Below are 25,003 nucleotides of genomic sequence, written 5' to 3'. Positions count from 1 at the left end.
CTATGTCTTAAATATCTCACATTCATATTTTGTCTTTCTATGAACTTATTTAGTCAACAGGTTTTCATTACCTTTTTTTTCCAAATAAGAGAATTTGTGTTATTTAATGTGAGTTTTATCCATTTCCCTGGGTGCTTTTTGTAACTGTACTACTTTTTTTTTTTTTTAAGATTTATTTATTTGTGCATACAGAACTGGGATACAGGCCAGAGGCCTGGGATACAGGGGCGGCGAGAGGCTGCACCATAGACAGAGTGGGGAGCAGAACAGGCAGATCAATGAAGTACACTGCTGAGGGGAGCAGCGGGCTGATCAGGAGAGGTCTGAGACTCCATGTGGCCACCTCCGGGGCAGGCGGGAATCGAACTCATGCGGAAGTGGCTTTAGCTTCTCAGTGCTGTGCTTTAACCCGCTGCGCCACCAGGGAGGGCCATAACTGTACTACTTTTAATTGAATCACTGCTGTGCATGATTTAGGGGTGTAGCCTCAGTTTTCAGATGTACATTAACAGTTTGCATGCACTACCAAAATACCCATCATCCACCAGCCACCGGGACCCCTTGCCTTTTTTGCCTACCACTCTCCACTCTCCCTTTCTGGTAGCCTGAATTCTATAGTCACATTCTGGGTATTGTTTGGATTTGGTTTGATTTGTCCCTTTGTTTTGTTTACATTCCATAAATGAGAGAATCGCCTGGTCTTGTCATTCTCCTGTTTCACTCAACATAATCCCCTCTAGTTCCATGCATGTTGTTGTAAATGGCAAGAATGAATTTTATACTTATTATTGAGCAATATACCATTGTGTATACCACATCTTCTTAATCCACTTATCTGTCTTTAGGCACTTAGGTTGTTTCCTTAATGTGGCTACTATGGCTAGTGCTGCAATGAGCATATATATCCCTTTGATTTATTGTTTGCACATTTTTTGGATAGATACCTATGAGTGGAATTTCTAGACTGCATGATAGATCAATTTTTTAATATTTTTAGAGCCCATCATAATTTTTTCTATAAAGGCTAGATCAGACTACATTCCCCCAAGAGTGAACAAGGGATTCTTTTCCTCACATCCTTACCCATTTTTCTTGTTTCTGGACTTTTTAACTTTTTTCTTACTTATGTGAAGTGGTATCTCAGTTTGGTTTTAACCAGCTTTTTCACATGCTTGTTGGACTTCTATATGTCTTCTTTGGAGAAGTGTCTAGTTCCTCTGTCTACTTTCTGATTAAGATATTTGATTTTGTGGTTGTTGAGCTACATGAGTTCTTCATGGATCTTGGACACCTCCTTGACAAATATATGATGTACAAATATTTTCTCCTATTCAGTAGTGTGTAGTTTTATTTACTCACTTTTGCTTTTGTTTTCCTTGCTGTTGGAGTTGGTTCCTCATAGATATCTCAAAGTCAGTATCTCTAAGTGTCTTGCCTATTTTCTTTTCTTTTCTTTTCTTTTTTTATGGTTTCAGGCCTTCTATTAAAGTCCTTAATCCATTTTGAGTTAATGTTGTGCACAGTATGAGATATAAATCTAGTTTCATTCTTTTATATGTGGCTTTCCCAACACAATGTGTTGAAAGACTTCCTTTCTCCATTATATAGTCCTATTTCCTTTGTCATAAGTTAACTGTCTCTATAAATATGGTCTTATTTCTGGACTCTCAATTTAATTCCATCGGTCTCTGTGTCCATTTTTATTCCAGTAGCAAATATTTTTGATTATTCTAACTGTGTGGTATTATAAATTTCAATAAAATTCATTCTTTCCATTGTTTGTTCTAGTATCATTGAAACTTTGGTAGGGACTACATTATATGTTACATTATGTATATTATATTATATTATGTATATAAAGATAGCCATTTTTACAACGTTAATTCTTCCAACCTATGAGCAGGGAATATCTTTCCATTACTTTGTGTCTTCTATTTCTTTTGACAATGGCATATAGGTTTCATTGTTAGGTTTAACCTCCTTTGTTAATTTTATTTATAGGTATTAAATTCCTTTTGATATGATAGTAAATGACAATCTTTCTTGATTTTTTTTCTCTCCTAGTTTTTTGTTTGTGTACTGAAATTATTTTGTATATTGATGTTGCAGCCTGCCACTTTGATGTACTGATTTATTATTTCTAATTTTTTTGATGGAGTTTGTAGGGTTTCCTATATATGTTATCATGTCATCTGCAATTACTGATTTCCAAGTTTAGAATATTTTTATCTCTTTCTCTTGCTGATCCCTCCAGCTAGAATTTATAGTACCATGTTGAATAGTAGTGGTGAGAGTCGACAGCCTTGTCTTGTAGCCTTACCTTAGAGGAAAAGTTTTCAGATTTCCACCATTGAGTATGATGTTAGCTGTGGTTTTGTCTTCTGAGGCATTGGGTTTAGAATCCCTCTGGCTATATGTAAATATTTCCTCTCAGAAGTAAAACAAGCAGCCTCTTTTGTAACCATTTTGGTGAGTTCTCTCTCCATTCCCCTGTTTACTCATGACATATCTAAATTGATTTCTGTCACTTACTCAGCCAAGGTATAGAAAACACTTTCATAGTGGTGGATTTAACTCCTCATAACTTTGGAAGATCTGCTGAGGAATGTGCCCCATTTGGTAACATGTGCATTTTCTTTTCACATTTAAGTGGTCATCAGTACAAACTTAGGTTGAGAAAAGAGCATTATGTTTCAGAAGGTGTACTGCTCTCATAATGGGCCTTTTGCTTGCCTTGCTAGTTTAGTAACTCCTGTTAATTTGAAATAAAGAAATCTCTATGTAACATTACTAGGAAGGCCAAAGTAGGAATTTTATGTAAGGCCATACCACCTAACCTCTGCAGGATCTGCTTCATGTTCTCTGCCATGACTCTTTGGTCAATACAGCTTCTGGAATCTTCACCAAATACACCTGGGTGTGGCAGGCAACCTATTAAGTCAGAAGGAGGGTCATGTTATAGGCACAATTCATAGTAAAATGCTACCTTTTGAATTAATAGATAGTATTGCTGGTTTAGCTGTTGGTAGGGATTATACTTGGGCTGTTAATTTTATTTTGCTGTTTTTGGGTAGGAATGATTATTTGAATAGCCACGGGGTTATTTTCTCATCCATTGCCTCTATTGACAGAATCCACATCCATTTCTAACTTGACTAGAGTAAAATACCTAGAGTAAGATCTAGAATAAAATGCCTATAAGTAACAGAAGGAAAAATGCAAAGCAACTGCCTACAAATAATGGATCCAACTCAACTCTTATTTGAGCTAACTCAGATGCCATGTTCAAGTTCTATGAGCTTACATGGCATGATTTATTATAGCTATGCTTGCAAGATATGCTGAACATGACCTGAAAAATCCAGTTAGGCAGTGGATGACTCAGTCAGTGTGCAAGCTTTACAAAATCTCTTTGTTCATATACCCTGGAATGGTTTTAATTTTCAGAACCAGTTTCTGTCCCCAATCGAGACCTAAGATATAGCTAAAAACTTTGTTATACACAAGCAGAATCTATTCCATTGTACTGTGTTCGATTATTATGAAGGTAAATTTTAGGTTCTGCACAAATCATTTTTGAATGACTCATTTATAGAGACTAAAATTTTATAAGATACACTTAAAGTACTTTTATTTCTGAGAAGTATGAATCATGTCAAACTTTTAAAAGAATCATGGTATATCAAATACTTGGAATTTTTGTGTACTAAGACTTTAAAATAACTTAAATTTTCTTTTTAAGTCTACAGGACCTGGCACATAAAAGGAAAATAAAAATCATGTTGAACTATTAAAAGACTTAGCTTAGATATATTTCGATCTTAAAATTAGGAAAAATAGAGCAGATTAATTTTTAGGTTCCATGCTATTCTCTTATTCTCACAATATCCTCTCTTTGATGAACAAAAATATCAGCTGCTTCCCTATTTTACAGTTAGAGCAAGTAGAAGCTATTGCTCTTAATTATCAACTTTTCTGAATGCCTCTTTCAAGAGAAATGCATGTGAAATGTGCTTAGAAACACACACTACGCACATACACACAGAGAGGGAATTCAGGATGTTTCCTCTGCATTTCAGAATCTCTGTAACTGCATTACTAAATATCCTTTTTAAAAGGATGTGAATTCCTCTTTCCAGTACAAAAACACATTATAGGAAACAACGCAATTTTATTGAATGAAACAATGGATAGGAAAGTAATTAAGAATCAAAACGTGGTACTATCGTCATGCCATCTGCAAGTAAGATATTGAGTGAGACTGACCCCGTTCCATTTACAAGTACCAGTGTTAAGTAATGTAATATTGTAATGTTGTAATGTAATATTTATCTTTGGGTTGCAAAGTATCACGTGTTTTGTTTATTTTTTTTAACCTGCCCATTTTCCTCCTTCACATTCCCAGTTTGTTTCATTTGTTAAGTAGGTAGCTCTAACATAAAGTGTTGAACTACTTTTGCTTTTCCTGCAGGGGGCGCTTACTTTTAGGTTAATTTGATTTTAGCTTTTTGACTTTCGCTAGTTTCCACAGGCAGTGAGACCTATTTTACAGTTACTGTGTAAGCGCCTCGGAGGCGTAGCCACTGGTGTGAATGTGCTGCGGAGTGGAATTTGTTGCATTCCACTTTTGACTCCTTTCTGGGGTTCCAGAGCTGAGACTCTTTAATCTCTATATTCCCTGAGCACTTTAAGAGGTCAAAATCTGTCCTGGTGGCCCTCCCTGGTGGCGCAGCGGGTTGAAGCACAGCACTGAGAATCTAAAGCCACTTCCACATGAGTTCAATTCCTGCCTGCCCCGGAAGTGACTACATGGCGCGGCAGACCTCTCCTGGCCCACCCGCTGCTCCCCTCAGCAGTGTACTTGGTTGATCTGCCTGTTCTGTTCCCCACTCTGTCTCTGGTGAAGCCTCTCACCGCCCCTGAGCCTCTGGCCTGTACCCCAGTTCTGTATGCACAAATAAATCTTTAAAAAAAAAAATCTGTCCTGGAGACGGAGAGGTCTGGAGGCAGTGGGAAGAGGCAGAATGGAGAAGTAGGGGAGGAGCTACCTGGTTGGGGAGGATCCACATGTAGAGGTAAGAGGGCATAGGGATGGGGAAAGGCTGGGTGGGGGAATGGAGGAGGAACCTCTTGGGAGGGAGGGATGGGAGTGAAGTGTAAGGAGTGTGGGAGACGGGGTAGTGTGGGGGTGGGAAGTGTGGGGTACAGGGAAGAGGGCATGCCCTTCAACAGTACTGTTACTCTTGTTCGGGGGACAGAGCCTGTAGGTAGCACCCTAAATCCTTCACATGTGTTTGCCCTCAGTCAGAGGTGTGACCTCCATGCTTTCACTCACTCCTCTCTAGGTCCCCTGGCTCAGCCAGCAGCCCATCTGTGTCCCCTTCTCCCAGTCTCAGTTTCTCCCCACCCACCTCTTGTTCAGTGAAGTGCCACTCCTTTGTGTCACCGCTGTGAGGTCTGCGTTTGCCTCTCATATTTGAGGGGTGTTCCAGTTTTCATCCAAACCTCAGCACTCTCAGTAGTGTGGTTAATTGTTGGAAGATCCTTTCAGGACAAAGCTGGAAAGCTCTGTCATCTTTGTGATAATGCTCAATATTTCTAAACCTCAGGCATATCTTTATCAGAAGATATGTTCTCATTATAAGCTCTGGCAGTAGAAAAGTTTGCCTCATTCCCTAGGAGAAAAGACTTTACAGACAATGATCAGAGAAGGATCTCAGAGATTAATGCAAACTCTTCCCTCCTTCTCACCTTCTGGGAAAAGGGAGATCTTGAACACAGTCCCTGGCTGGAGTTCTTAGGGCCAGCGTGCTTAATAGCCTCAAAACATGGCATGAACTTAGAAGCTGAGAATGTGAAAGAAGAGCCAGTACATTGTTGAAATCATATCTAGGGGAAACAAATTTCTTCCAATCAGCTTTTTTTTTTAATCACACTGAACAAAGTTGGGATCAGAAAAATAGAATGAGACATCCTTGTGTGTGACATTTGACCTGTATCCCTTAGGAGTGGAAAGCCAATGACTCACAGAATTTACCTTGATAAGTTAATAATTGGGAAAGTAACTTACCTGTGCTTGTTTTTTGTTTGTTTGTTTGTTTGTTTGTTTGTTTGTTTGTTTGTTTGTTTGTTTTCTGTGAGACTTTAAGCCCTTGGTCACCAGACAGAATCATATGTAGCCAGATGAGTGACTTAAGGTGCAAATTCCTTTGTTACTGAAAAGAATGCTGTAGCAGAAGTGGGGAAACTAAATCTCGTATCCAATCTTACTACTATCTAATTTGTCCTATTCTGTTACTAAACTACTTCATAGCTAATTCTGGTATATATGGACAGAAAAAAAATGGGTTCCTTAGACATCTGTTGCACTGGTAATATTCCTCTTTCCACATGAAGCCAGACAAAAGAGGAGTTATTTATGAAATGTAACAGAATAATATACTAGAGTAGCTGTAATTTTTAGGTCTGGTAAAATTGTAACAGATTAAAATGTGGGTGACAAATTTTGAGTGTAGGCTTATTTCCCCAGAAAAATGCAACAATTTATATAGTCAGTTTTCAATTATCCATCCAAGGAGAAATAACGATAATGGCAATTATCCAAAAGAGTAGATAATGAACAGATTCATTTCTATTTGACTTTGAAATATCGTTTTGCATGCTAAAACCAACATTTGAACGTGGTTGCATTTTATATTCTGGAAAGTTGTGATGCCTCTAACTTAAATACTGAAATCACACATTAGAAATCAGACTGAAAAAAACAGTGACTGATATTTTTCATCTTATTTTAATTGTATATAATACATTCTGTATTTCTGTCTTCCCTCAAAGTCTACAGTTGAGGCATTACAGAGCCTGTTTTTCCTTTAAGGCATCAGTGGAAACCATCAGCGCAACAGTCTAGTTTCCCTCATCATATAAGCCCTCTTTCTCCTCCAATGCTACTTTATAAATCTGACCTGTAGGCATTTGGGTTCATAATCCTGGGAGCTTGTCAGTCCTCCTGGTGGTCATTTATTTATTCTTTGTTTTGTTTGATCAACTTCAATTCAGTGCTCACCCACTGGCCGTACTATGCATTGTATCTAAAGCCTAAATACAAGTCTATTTGTTAAGTAACAGAATTCAGTCTTCATTTCTAAGACCCTGATAAGGTTTTATTATTCCTAAAGTTTTCTCTCTTTCTGATGCCCTCTTAGGATTCTGCAGTTTGCTAAGCAGCAGCACCTCCTGGCATGAGCCACTGAAAATCTCTTCATCACACTGAAATCATCTTTTGTTTCCTGCGTGGCCCAACAGGTAGGAGAAGCATACACTGTTCAGGTAGTCCTTCACTGTGGGGGGAAATAAAAACAGCAGATATGTGAAATCAGAAATGAGCATCTATGCTAATGAGTCTACTTGAGTGGAGTTTTAAAAAGTTAGGTTTTTGTTTTATTAATGTTTAGTTGTTTTAGTATATAAAATTTCCTATCATTAAAGCCTTATTTCTGAATGATACAGAGAAAAAAAATTAATAGCTAAAAAAAAATCCCTTTTTAAAAAAAAAAATCATATTTACAAGTGTGTCTGAAACCTTTGACTGATTTTAGTATTGGCCTCTTTGGAAATGAAATATTGTGAAACTAAAGATATCCCTCGGTGACCTGAGGCCATGCCTATTTAAAAATCCATTTCTCTAAGGCCACAGCTAATTGATTCTTGAATCTTCTTTGCTGAAATAACCTTGTCCCACAGGCAATTGTACTTCAATTATTTCTTATTTCACTGGAAATAATAGTATTTTGTATAGAAAATGATGGAATAATCATAAAATGGAACTGAAATAAATAACAATTAAAATGTTTTTACTTAAGGTAATAAAAATTGGAACAGAAAGAATATCCCTTTACACACACTAATATTTTGCCCTAAGCAGTGTACTAAACTTCTAAAAATAACCGCACTCTTTCTAGAATATGACTCAAAAAATATATGCAATAATAAGAGGAAATTTAAAACAGACCTTTTATCTCCCCATCATCACTCTGTAATTTGGGCCAATAACTTGTCTCTCTACACCACACTTCCCTTATCCATGCAATGGACTGTTATTTATTTCAGCGTGCCTTGGAAATACCAGACTATGCTTGATAACTTAGTACAACTGATAAAGGAGGACAAGGGGTATCTGAGTGATTGTCTGCAAACTAATTTGCCAAAAGTAAATTCAACAAAAGACTGGTTCACCAAGTTCTTTTCTTGTTTTCATTATTTACAACGTTTACAGCAATTTGCACTAGGTTTTTTTTTTTTTTTTTTTCAGTATCTTTGGCATTTTCTGTGAGATTTTAGTTAATAGTTTTACAGTTCACTTCATAACACTAGCTTAAAGGGTTACCCATTGTGCCTTTGTCCTAGCCTTGGCCATCACATAAAGAGAGGGTCCACTTATGAGCAATGAGGGAGGCATCAGCAGACAGGCAGAAGGATCCAGAGTGCCATGTGCCCTGATTGCCATAGGTTCCCACAAACTCAAGTCTAATGTATTCAGGATTTAAATATATTAGGCAGATGACCATTTCTAATAACTGTTTCATGGAATTAGCCTGCTAACATGACCTTTGTTCTCTAAGACTTATTAGTCCAATAGTGGAAACAGACTAAAAATAACTCAAAAAATAATCCACTTACAAATTGTGATAGGATGTGGCGTTAACAGCTGGAGCCTATTCTAGAGGGGGATCAGGAAAGATGTGAGAATCGAGAATTGTTCCCATTCTCATCACTTGTGGAACATCTTATAGGACTAAATTGCCTGCTTATCTTAAGGTTCCATGAGGGCATGGGATTCGATCCTGCCAATGAGTTGTGCATACAAATGATTTGTTCACTGCCACACTAGAGCATCTAATTGTTGTTGCTCTAGCTCTCTTTCCTTGTAACAATGACTGGTTATGTGTTCCTTGTAACATTGACTGGTTATGGGATCAACACTGGTTATGTGTTGATCCCTTAGCTTGGAATTTATATGATTTTTTAGGACAGAGTCCTCTCAGCTAATCCACACTGGACATGTAGCAATAGAAATAACAGACTTTCATTGTCTTAAACCACTGAGATATGGAAGCTATTTACTCATGTTGCTTAACTGAGACAATTCTGACTATTGTAAAAAGTTTCTATAAGGAGGCAGAAGGACTGTAGACAAGAGCCTGTGTTGACTGGTTTCAGCATCAAAATTTGGTCAAATAGCTGGATTATAGTAAATCAGGAAAATAAATTACAATCTTTAGAGTTCCTTCTATTCTCTCACTTTTACCTGTTCTGGCTGCAAGGTTGTTTGGATATTTGTATTCCTGGCAATGCTTTAAAATAGATTAAGTAGCTTGATTCTAAATAGCTTTGATTTGATTTGTTTATACAAATCAAACTCTCATATGTTATTTCTTGCTTCTGGATTATCAACATTTTTATCAAGAACTTTGTGTGCCACTGATGCAGTAATGCAATCCTAATGCCTTGTGAAGAGCTGAGGGTCTCTGTCCTTTCAGTTAGTGCTGAAATTCACTTGGTTTATAGGCCATTGATCTGAGATTTGGATAGGATGTCCACTGCATTTCACAATTATAATATGCAGTTTTCTATAGTACCAACTTCTAATATTTTAAATATTCTGGCTATAAAATCTAGGGAAAAGACTATGGGGGGGAGGGCTTAGTTGTGTGGGATTTATTAGAACCCCTTTAGCATAAATGTAGGAGAGATTGTCTTTTGCACTTAAGTTTTTCTTTGAAAACAAGAGCCACTAGTAAAAAGCAAATTATAGGAAATGCAGTTTATATTCTTTGATAGAAAAGAAGAGCTGAGTCAGCCCTCTTGAGATTTGACAACTAAGGTATTTCTTTATCCTTGACACCCAGAAGATAGAGCCACTGATATTATAACTGCTTTTATTGAAGTTTGGTAGACTTAGAGGAAGTACATCCATCAGATATAAGTCATTCCTGTATAGTTCTTAAAGTCTTAAGGATTTCTATTGAGTTGAATTAAATCCTGCTTAAAAAAAGAAAGAAGGAGAAGGGGATGAAACTAGATCAAAAATAAAAATTGGGTTCTTACTGTAATCTAGCTTCAGTACCAGGTGCCTTTATTATAGCATATATTCTCCATAGAAAGGGAAGATCCCATACCCCCTCCCCCGCCCCCAATCTAATGAACTGTAGAGCTGAGCAGGGAGAAGACCTGGAGGAAGCACGTGGAACAAAGAGCATCTGAAGAAGGCCAGCTTGCTTCTCAGCTTTGGACTTGCACAAGGATTTTGGAGGACATGGAAGGAGATACATGGAGTTTAGACCTGTAGAGGCACTTGAAGGAAATGTGGGTGAGAGACTCATGGAGAGGCCAACAATGGCAGCCATTAACTTGTACTTTGATTTTGCTTTGTTACTCTGATTTACCTGATTCCATTTGCCCCCTTCCTGTGGTTTCCTTCCAGATGGTATTTTAAACTTTTGGGCCTCAGTGACCCCACTTTTGGCCAACCCTGTTTGGCTGAGCATTTACCCATGAGGGGATGGATAACTTTGGGTGATTGTAAAACAACCTTTCTTTTCCTCTCTATACACACTAATCATATTAAAATTCTTTGACACTAAGAGAATGCTCTGTGTTTATGTGGTAGACGTGGGTCTTGGCATATTAACACCTTAATATATGCTATTATCCCTCTACAGGTGTTAATGTGTGACCAGTGGGTAGCCAGAGACCACAAACTATTAAGGGGTGCATGCTCCCAAAGGGATTAGACCATCCATGCACCAGAAGGCAAAATATGAAAGATGCTTTATAGTGTGTATAGAAAGGAGAGAAAAAAAGGATATTACTAGTGATAGTTTGGCAATGAAACTCTCATTTTTACCTTCCCCTTATGGGCAAATGCCTAGCCAAACAGTGTCAGCCCTAACGCAGGGCTCTATGGCCCAAAACTTTGCCACATTTATAAGGTGTCTTCTGGCGAGGAATCACTAGAAAGGGGTTAGGTAGATCCCATAGAGCTGGGACTTAAGGAGAGAATCCAAATTCAAAATAAAACACATAAACTACAATGAGGTCAAAATATTCCCTTGTCTCTGCCAAGGACTGGGAACAGCCTCCCACATACCTTGAATCTGTGTGTCTCTGTGTTTCATCTGAGTATCTCTCCATGATTCCTCTTCACATGTCTCCTCAAGACCCTGGCTGTAAATTAAAACTGCCTGCCTGCCTTCCATGTTATAGAGCTCCACCTGACTGCCCAGCCCCACCCCTCATTCCCAGTAACTGCCCAACTCAGGAAGTCCAGGTTTTGGCATGCTGGAATTTATCATCCAAGGCAGCTGAAATGGAGAAAATAGTTCCCATGAAAGAGGTGCTCCCCTCTCTTTCATAGAGGTGGGTCTGCAGCAGAGGAAGGAGCTTGAGAGATTATACCCAGCCAGTCAGTAGCAGACCTAGTAAGGGTCAGAAGTCTTATCCCTTTAAAACCCTACTCTTTCCAGTTTACCAGTTTTACTACACCATCACCATTGTCAAGTCCAAAATGATCAAATGCTACATTTCTGTAATCTCCAGAGCTTTCCTCTAAAAGGTAAATTCTAGACTAATGATTGATTTACTACACATCTAGGTTCAGAAGATCCTCTAAACAGAGCTGGTTGTAATAAGCTGAGCTCTGTTAATTGTACATCTTCCCTTTGTTCGGCCTCATCCTGTATAATTAGCACAGTCTTGAAAATAGAAGTTTTCCATGACATTAAAAGCCTTACACAGCATACCCTCTAATTATTTCATATCTTCACATTAGGGACTGAGATACTCACGGTGGAACGGATAATTCTGTTTGTCATTTAATTATTTATAGAAGGAATTTAAGAAAATTAGGAGAAAGAGATTATTAAAATAATTTCCACTTAGTTCTGAGATATATCCACATAGACCACCACATACACACACATTTTCCTCACATTCTAACTCCCTTCTCACTTCAGATCTCATCTCTCTGAGCAGTAATTTCAGTTACACTTGTTCAAATTTCTTTCTATAGATCTTACCTTAGCCTTCAAATCTACTCATTCTAACCTCTCCCACAGGCCTTTCCAGATGTCCACTGTTTAAATTAAACCCCATTTTCCCATATTTAGGCTGGTTTATACTTATATCAGCTACCTGTCTTGTATTATAAGATGGCAGATAGAGAAGAAATAGCTGATGTCTCATTCAAATATGTTTTCTATCTCTTCTTCTGGGGTGCATAAGTAAATTGAATATCCTTGCCTTCCTTAGAATTGGGTATGACCACATGATGAATTTCTAGCAATAGACTATGAGCAGAAAAGATATCCTTCATTTTAAGGCCAGGATTTTGCGGAAGTAGCTGTGTCTTCTCTATGCTTACTCTCCCCTGCTGCCATCTAGGTGAGAAGACTTAATCCATCACCATCAGAGATAGGAGAGGTGCAGATGGAGGGAGTCTGGGCTCCTTAATTATCAGATAGAAAACTGTTTGACTGTAGAAACACCCCCATTAAGTAGGTCCAAAAATACAAAAATAAGAAATTACCATCTATTGTGTAAAGGCGCAGAACTTTAGGTTTTAATGTTATATTCGCTAGTGTAAAATTCACACAGCATCCACATGCTTGCAGTGTGTGTCTGTGTGCAAGAAAGAGCCCTTGGTTTTTAGAGGCACTGGAAGGACTGGGGTAAAAATACCTTCCTTAACTATGGGCAAAATTTAAATAGGTGCCTCATTTGGAAATGGAGCAGATGGTCATCAAAATGAAGAGTGAGGATACTCGTAGTCATCCCTCATATAGGGAATGCCATTTTCTCATTTGCAACCAACTGTCTAGATTTTGTAAATCCTCTCAGAGGTGACTAATTTAAGAGTAAAGAAGGAAAGAGATACCCAATTAGTTTTCATGTTAAAATGCATCCTAGTTCATTACTCAGTCAAATATTTGTGATTATTTCAATGAACAAATAAGCATTAGACATATTCTACATGCCTGGCAATCCTCTAACAGTGCTAATCAATAACAGACCTAAACTCAGCTGGCTCCAAGAGGAAACAGGCCAAAAGGAGAGCCACATACCCACAGATTATCACATTTCTGAATATGCATTCAGCTTCCCATCCAGGTTCTCAAGTTTTCATCTCTAAAAGAGAATACTAGTATTGCCTATTTAATTTTTAATTAAATAATATTTTAATAGAAAGTGAAATATTTGGGCCCTCCCTGGTGGTACAGTGGGTTAGATGCACTACAGGCCAGCCATAGGTACATCACTGCAAGTTCAATTCCCAGCCCCAGAGGTGACCCACATAGCATAGCAGACCTCTGCTGACCCACCCACTGCTCCCCTCAACACTATACTTTGTCCATCTGCCTGTTCTGCTCCCCACTCTGTCTCTGGTGAATCCTCTCACAGCCCCTGCACCCCTGGCCTGTACCCCAGCTCTGTATGCATAAATAAATAATTTTTTTAAATGTGAAATGTTTAGCACTATGCTTGACATTTGAACTTAAAACACACTTAATACCATAGCTATTATTCACATTATTTTAAATAAATACTATGAGATTATATTACAAACGCATCCTACTTGACGGGGGTTGGGGGGCGGTATGGAACGCAATTTCCCCCTTTGAAGTGACTTTAGATATGAGAGTTGAAAGTTGGGGATAATACTCCACTACTAAAAAAAAAAAAATCAGTATGTATAAAGAGCCAGTGTTGCAAGCAAAAATATTTTTTAGGAACTGAAAAAAAATAATTAAGGCCCAGGAGTAAGAGAGTAAGGTAAAAGTGCTGCAGGATGAAACCATCTTAAGGACTGTGGGAACAACCCTGTGACCATGTGCAGAATTTAACTCTCTTTCTAAACCAACAGAAAGTCTCTAAGTGATTTCAAGTGAGTAGTGGCATAGAATGACATGATCAACTTTATGTTTTAGGAAGATCACTGTAGGCTCTATTATATAAATTCAAAGGATGAAAAAGGAAACAGAATGTGCCTCTAGACCACTTGAAATGTTACCATGGAAATCAAGATAAGAAGTCCCTATAAGTTGAATTAAAGTGGTGGTTACAGAGATGGAAAGAAGTAAAAATAGGTAAGAGAAATTTCCGAGGTAACATTGAAAGGACACAATAATGGATTAAGTATGGAAATAAGGGAGAGCAATTGGTAAGAACAGCTCACAATCTTCTGGGTAGATACAGTATATGTCACAGAGATAAAACCCTTGGAAAAGGATCAGAGTCATGAATTTCCCTTAGTAGATGTTACATTCAGATCCCCTCAGATAGCTGAGAACACTTGTCAAGTACACAGTTGGATATGTGCATCCCACTTCAGAGATACCTTTAAGCTAGAGTATGAATTTAAGTGTTGCTGGCATGTAGCTACTAACAGGCCATGACAGGAGAAATTTGCTTATAAAGCAAAGCAGACTGCAAAATAAAGAGGACCCAGGTCTAGCCTTGAGAAATTTATTAGCAGAAGGAACTATTAGAATTTTCCAGAGAAACAGAACCAATAAAATGTGTATATATAAGCAGAGTGATTTTAAGAAATTACTCATACAGTGGTGGAGGTTTGGTGAGTCCAAATCCTGATAGAAAGGACAGCAGGCTAAGGACTCAGAAAAGCATTACTGTTTGAGTCCAAAGATAGTTGGCTGGAAAACTAGGAAAACTGACATTTTAAGTGAAGTTCAAAGGCAGTCTGCTGGAGAATTTCCTCTTACTTGGAGCGGGGAGATCTTTTTAGGATTTCATCTAATGGGATGAGCCCACCCACATTATGGACCCAATCTGCTTTACCCAAAATCCACTCATTTAAATGTAAATCTCATGCAAAGACACATCACAGAAACACCCAGAATAATGCTTCTGGGGACCATGTTCCTAGCCAGCTGACCCATAAAATTACCCATCACTGAGCTATAAAAGGAAAACCAGAAGTCATGATTATATCTCAGGCACTATGATAAATCTGGGAATACAATCTATTTCATGGCTTATAATGTGTGTCTAGAAGTCAGACAGCTAGAGTTGAGTCCTGATTTTGTCATTTGCCTGCCTAATAACCTCAGGCAAATTAGTCAAGGATTCATGCCTCATATTTAGGGTGGGCATAGAATTGCCTGCTTCTGATAACAGTAAAACACTAGTTTAATAAACAATATGAGCTTAGGAAACTGACAGAACATGGTTAAGTGATCAGTAAGTATTTACTCTTGGTTTTAAGACAGTCTATTTCCTCATGAAATTACAGTTTTCAGGAAAGCATCAAAGCAGGAGACAATTTCAAGAAAGGCAAATAAGTGAGAGCAGTACCTGATCTCATCATAGATGAGGCCTGATCTGTAGAGGGTACAGGTAACTGGATCTTGTTCATCTTTTCACTCAAAGATACCTGTCCTGTGAATGGCTCGTGACACAAGTGAGGTAATGTTTTCCCCACTCTTTTCTTAGACGGTCCTAAAGGATTACTAGTGTCAGCCTCTTATCGCTTTGCGTGAATTCCTTTTCTTATAACCTACTCAGTTCCTAGTGGAACAAAGCCCTTGTGCCATTGAAATAAGATGTAGGACTGGGAAAGTCCTGTTAGCTAGGAAGCAGCTGTCGAGACAGAAGAAGGTAGAAGAGAAGGAAAGGGATACAGAGGAACAGAGTGTCTTAAGAGAAAAGCAGAGACGCAGGGACCCCCACTCACACATCAGGTTTTTCTGATGTTCATGCCTCCATCTTCATACCCACTCACTCCTGGGGCCCCTTGAAATATTTTTTCAAATCCTTTATTTGTTATTGTAAGTATTTGTTAAACTTAAGGTTTGCTGTTTTTGTTTTCTCTAGTGTAAGGCAAAGTAATTTGGCCAGAGGTAGGCTGTGAACAGAAGATAGTTCTCTTGCTAATCCTTCTGTATTATATGCTGAGAACCCCATAAATTATTTTACCCCTTAGGCCATCCTTTTTACTTTCCTTCCTGAGGAGGAGATACATCCTTTTTGTCAGTATCACCCAGGGCCGTCACTCAAAAAATTCAGCACCTTCTCTCTGGCCTCTCTGGTGTGAGAGGTGAAGGGGACACTGTGCCCCCTTGTTCCCACTCTGGGCACATCACGTTGGGGTTTACTCCCTGGTTTCTTTAAATGTTGCCAAGAGATTGAAGGACTATCCAGCTAGTAATTCAGTATTCTTAGGGAGTTTGCCATGTTGTTTTATGTTTCTTTTTAAATTAAATATAGATAACAATCTTGGACGATGATAAACTCAGGGCTATTTTTCTGCGTTTCCCTCTGATGCCTTCTTGGTCAGTCCTTCACACCAAGACTAACTAGGCATTGTTTTCTTTTACTTAGATGCAGGTTAGAGTCATGCAGTTAACCTCACAGTGGGCTTTTTGACACTAGCTGATCAGAACATGGGACACTGCATTTGATTCCTACATTTCTCAGCCACCTTCCTCAAGTGGCCTGTGGGTAGGCCTCAGTCACAAATCTGGCTCCAGGTTGTCACTTACTCCTAGTCTTGTGTTCCAAGATTCATACTTCATCTTTAGGGTGGGCTTAATTTTACCTCTCTCTGTCCACTGACATGGCAATTCCCCTTCATCTTATGACTGTTGCCAGGTGCTTGCATTGCTGATGCTGTGTTTATACGTGGCTTTGAATGTGCTATATCCAGAGTCCTTCTCAAGCTGTAACTTAACCACTGAGCAGACTAGAATGGAAGCCAGAAAGCTACATAATTCCTAAGATTAGCAAAAAAGGAAAGTAACCAAGGGCAAGAGTTGGAGGATTGATCATATCACAGTTCCCAGTCCCAGGGACTCCCAGTCCCAGGGAATAAATCTAGTCATGGGTTTTTTCACCGGATTTCACTGAGCCCTGAATAGGTGGCCAGGAGGCATCTTGAAGTACAGTAAATACTTCTCCAAGCAGCAAACCTGCCACAACTCAGAGTAGCTGCACTCTCCCTTTCCCTGATAGGGTAACTGTTCTTAGCTCTCTAATAGCATATATGATTGAATAAAGGCTTATTTCATGGGCACCTCAACCAATATTTATTCAGCACTGTGCACAGGCCCCAGGTTTCACATTGCTGTGATACATCTAATGCACCTCTGACTCTCTGGCACCCAGCCCAGAGCCAGGAACTAGTGGTAGCTCTGTAGATGTAGGCCAAGTGACTCAGCACAAGCTGTATACTTCCAGGAACTGGAAATGTTTTATATATTGAAATGATCAACAAATCCTCCTTCACCAATAAAGTCTACCTGAGAGCCTATAAATGGCTTCTCACACCTCTCCTAATAGCACAAAATGTTCCTCAGACCCTAGTGGAATAAATCTAGTCTATGGAATTGAAATGACCAGAATTATGAAAGGTGAGGTCATACAGTTGATGAGAAACTCATCACAGTGGTTCTTGATTATGGTTTCTGTAAAGTGCATGTTCAAGAAATGAACTTCTCATTTTGCTTGTGTCCTTTTCTTGAGTCTCAGGAAAGCTACTCGGAAAACAAGTGAATAAAATTGCGGTTTGTGCAAGATAAACTGGAATCTGCTGTAATTTTTAAATGGACCTAGTCTTTGAGCAGGTGCTCTGTGCTGAGCACTGTGTCGTGAGCTCAGCCTCCTAACCCTGTCAGACCTAGGACCAGCCCACGTGATTGGTTCTAGAGTGCCTTCATTGTGCCAATTAGGAAACAGAGGCCTGTTGCGTATTTCTAAGACTGATATGGGCCAAGATTAGAATCCAGGGCTTTTTTACCTTCACACTCCCCTGACTCCAAAATCATCCCACTCAAATTTCAGCATTTGGTGACTGTCATTATATATGTTCCTCTGACATCCTCACCACTAACTGCTGCAACCTGTGTATTATGAGAACCTGTTAATAAGAATGCAATTCTGCTGCTTTCAAAACTAGGCTTTACTCTGTTTTGAACCAAGTTTTCTTGTATTTAATTGAGTCAAGTGAGTCTTTAAAAAGAATATAATAATAACCACCTGCTATTGTTTCTCTGTGTTCCATTCACTATGGCAGACATTTTGTAGAAATTATTTCTATTATTATTTATTCCAATAAATTATCTTAATTTTTATTTTGCTGATTAGCACTACATTTTTTAAAAATATATATTTATGCATACAGAGCTGGGGTCCAGGACAGAGGTCAGGGGTGGTGAGAGGATCCACCAGAGACAGAGTGGAGAGAAGAGCAGAACAGGCCGACTGAGGAAGTACACTGCTAAGGGGAACAGTGGACGGATCAGGAGAGGTCTGCCTTGCCCTGTGGATCACCTCCAGGGCGGGAATCGAACTCATGCTGAAGTGGATTTAGCATCTTAGTGCTGTGTTTTAACCTGCTGCACCACCAGGGAGGACCATAGCATTACATTTTTAATATAACACGTATACAAGAATTATATTTAAAGTTGGGGCAAGAGAGAAAAGCCAAATTTTTGCACCACTAGTTTTCAGGCTCCAGGGACCTCTAATTTCCTCTTTTTACACGATTCGTTTCCTTCTTGACCAGTCTCACTTCGTCTCCTCTCAGCTGAGGGTCTTGGCTCACTGGTGGGCCATCATCAGATAGTCTGGGAGAACAGTCCGCAGACACATAGGAGGAAGGTGAGAGAATAAAACAGGAAATGCTAGAAAGAGAAGATGTAGATGGTCTAGTGTTCCAAAGACGGGGACAAATCCCACATAGGAAAAATATAGGAGAAAGGCCAGTGAGGTGAGAGGTAAGCTGGGAAAGAGCACAGTGGGTAGCAAATCTTTCAAGTGAGAAAATTGAAATGACGAGGGAAGGGGCTACCCCAGAGTTTGGGGAGAAGAGGAAAAAGGAAAGAAACTGACAGAGAGCACTGACAATTTTTATGAAAGAAAACCACTCAGAAAGAGAAAAAGCAGCCTTTCCCAGCCAAGCTCTGACATTTGTGTGGGAGTCCTGTTGACTGACAGCCAGATCATTTTCCCCCTCCTTCTCAGCAATGAACACCGGTGTCTGGAAGTCATGCCCCAGGGAAATGCCTTCAAGGACTAAGCAAAAGTGAATGCTCTGGAGTCCTCCCCATTTGAGCAACCTTTTGAATGACTGACTACACTAAGGCCAGCCCTGTTTCACAGACCAGAGAGCAAGAGTCCATAGTGGGCCGACTGTTGGGCAAACATATCATTGTTCAAATTTGGATGAGGAAAGACAAACTGGAATGGGGTGGAGTAGGATCAATTCATTCAAAAAAAAAAAAATTAAAGTTGGAAAGGAAAATCTACCCAAGATTTTCCCAACCATCAGTTCGATGTTTTCAAGATTTCAACCAAGAAGTGTGTACATTCTTTTATTTCATCTACCTATAATTTTAAACCATCTCTATGAATATGGGCACCTTGTTCTACTATTTGAGGATGATCCTGCCAGTAGTCATTGCCCTGGATGTGTACAGATTTAGTTGTGAAAACAGGTGCATGTCTGGCAGATTCCTATGTGCACAAAGAACTGATTTCAAACTATAGCTGTTTGAAAAGATATACTACCAAAAATGAGAATTTGATGTAAAAATAAACAAGTGCTTCTTAACCTACATTTTCATAAACTGATTTAACCCTTTGATTTTAAATTAATGAATCAAAAAGTGAGGCAATGTGAATAAAAGCACATCCATGGTCTAATTGATTTGTTGAATGAACTATGCACCTGAGGAAACAACATCATGTGATACTAAGAGCGTTGACTTAGGAGTCAGGCAGCGGTGCTCTGGATTTCCCCCCTTGCCCTCATACAGCCCTACAAGGTTGATCTCTAAACCTGAGTCCATCCAACATCTTGCATTCTTGTGATAGTCACAGTCAAATAAGATAATATAGGTGAAAATAAATTTGTACACTGAAAGTTCTCTGTCAAATTCAGTTATTACTATGAATAACCTCAAAGCCAAGTCCTTTGAAATACTATCTCTGTGTTTGATATACTTGCTCATAGGAGCGTTCCCATGTTTGACAATTTCTTTCTCTCTTCTGTCTGATTCTTGCTTCCTAATAGTTTTCAACAGTGCCCTCCATTACCAATTTAATTCAGCACCACTGAATATAATAAGCCCAACTACTGCTGCAGTTAATAGAAAGTATCCTTTAAATGAAGTGCATCTGCTGTGACATCTGTTTAAAACCCATGGAGAGGATTCAGTGTTCACAAGCAAATTGAGTAATTACTATGTAATTACACTATAAATTGAGCAGCCATTGATTTGCTCTCAAAATTCATATCTTCTGGACACACTCAATATGAAAACCACCTGGGTTCTTCGAAAATGTGCAAATATGTTCTTAAAATAACCAATATAAGGACTTGAGATAAACCACCTGTGGCCAAAAAAAGGATATTATCTTTAGAAGGGAGAAAGTGTTAAAAAGGGAAGGAATGAAAGTGTGGATATGAGATGTTAGTAGAAATAGAAAGAAAGGAGAGCAATATTTGAAAATGAATTATTGAAGTGCTCTTTCAGTCATTTCATAAAACTGGAATCACGAAGCCTCAGCTGGTAAGGGAGAGGGGGATGAAAGGAGGAAGAGAAATCAAGATGTTTTCCTATTTCACCTATTCTAAGAAGATTCTGCTGTTAGTAGGAGCTATGTAATCTCTGGGAAACTAGCATGTGTAGAGTGTAAAGAAATTAATGATTCAAGTGCAGTATTGTTACTGAGCTATCGATCCTCGACCCAAAATAGATCCAATAATGACATCTGGTATTTGAGGAACAAAGTCAGATTTATTTGCAGATTGATCAGCAAGGGGGTAGGAGATAAACTCAAATCTACCTCTGCAATTGAGAAAGGAACTGAGTTTATATAGATTTGGGGGACCAAAGTTGAAAACATAGGTGTTCAATTTTATCAGCTAAGAAGGTGGGTTAGAGACCAAAAAAAAAAGTGGACTTGGCTCAGGTTCATTGTGTAGTTAACAGAGGAGTTTATGCATGAAATAGGAAGAGGCTTCTCTTCAGATAACAAAAATTCTAAATTCCTGGCATTGCATCCTGTCTCCAGGTAATCCCATCCTCCTTTACATTTCAACCAGCTTTAGAGCTCAGCACCAGTTTGTTAGAAAAACCTCCAACCTTTGCTGTTTCTGTAAAAACAAGTCTCAAAGAAAAGTTTATATAAGTTTTTGTTATTTCTCTCTTGTACTTTAGGATATGAAACCAATGTAAACTTTTAGCTTCGATTTCAATATCTCCTAGTCTTTTAACAACCGAGATTTGTAATGGTAAAACCTGAGATCTAATAATTAGCTAAATGTGTATTTAAAAATACTAATGTCCTAAATACATGTAAGACATGTGATTAAAAGAGTACTCAATTGAAACAAAATAATTTTAAAAGCCAGCCTAGTAAAATCAGTTACTCTACAGTGTCATTAACATCTCTTTGAATAGATCATCAATTTCCAGATATTGATGTTCTTCCAAAGTCTTCAAAAAGTAAGTCCTATGTAGGGTGAGTATAATTTTGAGAATTAAAAAAAAAAAATTGTACCCCAAACTAACCAGTCATATTGTGTCCATTCCTTTTCTTCTGGGGGAGGCACAGCCATATCAGAGCCTCAGAGGCAGTGGGGGAGGAGTCAGTTTGCTAGATAAAAACAAGAAACAAGTTCAGTGGAGCAGAAAGGTCTCTGACTCTGTGGAGTTGATGGAGAGAAGGAATATGATTGGTTTCTTAAGAGGAAGACAAAAGGGCAATGTGTAAATTCACCTCTCCTCACTAAACAGGTCTGTCTATCAGAGATGAATCAACACCTTAGATTGCACATTATGCAAATGAAAGTGGCTGTTTGGTCTCTAATGTGTCTCTTGCCAGATTTTAGATTCACTCCCCATTGAATATGAAAAGTAAATATAAACATATTCCATTTCCCCTCCTTAGCATCCTTGTCCTTGAGATATTAGTTCCTGTAAGCCCACAGTCCAGAGGCTAAGCTATAATGCAGATGGCCGTGTCTCATTGTAGAGGTTATTAAACTCAAAACTCCCAACTAGGAAATTAGTTTAACAAAGACAAGTTAGAGGTATCAGTGATTCTTACAGATCATACAGTGAGGCTCACAAAGAAATTCAACTCCTAAACAAAGATCTTGAATCTGTTTCAGTGAGTCAAATAAAAGCCACTATGCAAATATAGTTATTTCCTGATTTGTTCTTTGAAAAATGACACTGGACAACAAGAAAACACCTGTGTGTTGTGCACTCTTCTGCCGATGAGATGGGTGTGTGGATATGTGGGGAAAGGAGAGCTGAAGGCTACCGAGCGAAACTTCCATAAGTTCTGCAATAAATTACAGTTCTGTAAAACTGTAATTTTTGTGTTGGCATTATAGAAATGACTAATCTATCCAGGAAAAACGATGATTTTCAATGAACATGATAACAGCCTAGTTCATATACCCAGTGGAAATTCTGGAATCTCTCCTTCTGTTACTGAGATACTTTTATATCTGAGATGTTATGATTTATCTCTGGGGTATGTATTTATCTTAAATCTTCTCTTAAAACTACTTCTAACATTGAAGTTTAGACTATAAGGAAAAAAACTAAGGTTTCTTTTTTTTAAAAACAAACTATCTTTGTGTTGTATTTCCATATGGGTGAAGAGTTAAACACTATTATAAAGTGGATCCTTACTTAAAAAGAACTTTGCTAGGCAAGAGTGTATATTGGTCCCCATTTTAAAATCACTCTTTAACGCAGGTCAGAACTCAAGAATAAATGGAATCAAGTCAGGGAAATGGCTTTCTTGTGCATCCTAGGGTCTCTACGTATTCAAACTAAATGGAGCCTCCATTTTGTGCCATGAGGACTTAATGCAGGCAACTGTCTCCTGTATAAACAGAGAGACTAAGCTTGAATTCAATAAATAGATGGTACCTAAGTAAAACCTAGATTTTTCTTTACAAAAAATCAACCCTGCCTAAATAGTGTGCCTAGAGATAGTGTGCATTCTTTTATGGCCATAACGTGGGAAGGTGGTGAAAGGCCAACTACACTGTTTGGTCCATCCTTGAAATTCACAGCTTGCTAAGTCTGTTTGCTGGTTGTTAGTCTCTTTTCCAGAAAATTAATGAGTCTTTGATCATTCCTCTGGTTCTTTTACTTTGGTCACAAATGGTTACCCTCTCTATAGAGGTTCCCCCCATGCAATGTAGTAATAAGCTTCTGTACTAATCATGCTTGCAAACACACTGAAATCTTTTATCCAAGCTAAGAATCTCTATTGCTGCCTTATAAACCACTGCCTTACATGTCATTTATTTCACTGAGAATGATTACTTGACAAACATTCCTGGGTGGTACTCTAAATCTCCTTGAACAGCATTAAAAAGGAAAAAAGCAGTCTCCTCTACCCAGTGTTAGAACACAATGTGGTCTGACTCGCCTTCACAGCAAGGACTTTTTAGTTTGTACAAATCCACCCTCTAATCATCGTGAGTCACTTGTGTGTGTACGTGGAGGCCAAACTTTGAGGTAGTGCCTTTCTATGCCTGTAGGATAAGAAAAACTATGGGATTAAATCCCCCATTTGGCAGCTTCCCCCCAGACAGTAAGATTATGTGGACAGTCTTCCCCATTCTCCAGTTAGCAGACCTGGCCACAGTGGCACTGCCACACTTGCCTGAACAGATTCTGTGAAAAAAGTGCAAATGAAACATATAAGCCACCTAATAAGGACCAAAGGCTTGATCCGGCCTCCCCCTTTTCCTAAGAGAGGGGAGGAAGTAATAATACCAAGCTGTTTTCTAGCCAGCAGTCACTGAAGCCTGTTCCTAATTAGGAAAGTAAAATACCCCAAAGATACAAATCTTGTTGCAGTGAGTGCAGACTTTGAGATTCTGTGTTTGCTACCCTAGGGAAGAAAGCAAAATATAGCAAAGCATAGGAAATAAGAATCGAAGACTAATATACTCAAGTAATTTTCCTGATCTAATTGTTTCCTTTAAAATATAATCTTTTGACTTGTTTTTGCTTAAACACTGGAAACTATTAACTTGGCCCAAGGTTTTCAAATACTTTGAGTAGAATATGACTTGATGTCAATGATAAAGCTGAAAATAAATCACCCAAATGAATAAAAATCTACTCCCTGAACCAAGCTATATAAAGCTACACATAATTACAAAAGTTATTTTTTTACAGAGACTAGAAGAGATTTGTCTTTATCACATCTTCGGTAAGACAATAAAGGCTAATGATCAAAATAAAAACACTTCAGCCCTCTCCAGTTCTTCAAATTTGAACTGAGGAGAAAACCTTGGAGTGAAGCGGCAACATTGCATTAACACGTGCAGATGCCTGGAAGATCAAATGCCACCGCACAGACCACATGACTATGCTGAGTCCTCCTCACGTCTCTCCACTAAGCATCCTCACATCTCAGACACCCCCATGCCATTTATCTCAGTACTTACAGTGCTATATTGAAACTACAGCTCACTACTTTCAAGACTTTACTCCTTAGATGACATGTTAGTATATTATTCAACTTTCTGGCTCAGAAACTGCCTCAGTGCCTACACATCTTATAGATAATTTATAATAGCATCTTTATGGATAACAAATCTAGTAAAATATTTAAGTGTATTTATAAGTTTATATAAACATTGAACTTAATAATAGTGTTTTTGAGCACTAATATGTGTCAGCACTGATAGACATTCTTCATGTTTATTTAATTTCATTTTCATGAATCTGAATTAAGTACACCTTTCCCATCTTCCAGTTGAAGAAGGGATCACATAACAGCAATATAGCTAGTAAGTGGCAGAAGTTGAACTAGAACTGATGGACAACACCACTTACTGTTTTAAAACTTCACAATATTGCCTGTTGGTACATATCCCTTAATAAATGCTTTTTTAAATTACTGATCAAAATTCAAAATTCTGGTAGTTAGAAATTAAAACTTG

The 25,003-nt window shown here is 38.5% G+C and overlaps 1 protein-coding gene across 1 annotated transcript in view; it reads left to right on the top strand.

The window, feature by feature from the left end:
- The window catches only part of B3GALT1 (UDP-Gal:betaGlcNAc beta 1,3-galactosyltransferase, polypeptide 1), a 469,881-nt gene that overhangs the window by 422,548 nt on the left and 22,330 nt on the right, over window positions 1–25,003 (top strand). The window contains exon 3 of the mRNA XM_012726495.1: window positions 7,203–7,302. The gene's annotated coding sequence lies outside the window, so the exon portion shown is untranslated. The remainder of the gene's footprint in view (window positions 1–7,202; window positions 7,303–25,003) is intronic.

The sequence above is a fragment of the Condylura cristata genome, unplaced genomic scaffold (genome assembly GCF_000260355.1).
Source record: "Condylura cristata isolate star-nosed mole 26May11 unplaced genomic scaffold, ConCri1.0 scaffold00002, whole genome shotgun sequence".
Lineage (NCBI taxonomy): Eukaryota > Metazoa > Chordata > Mammalia > Eulipotyphla > Talpidae > Condylura > Condylura cristata.
The sequence above is the reverse complement of the archived record's forward strand: the minus strand, read 5'-3'. Positions and strand labels throughout refer to the sequence as shown.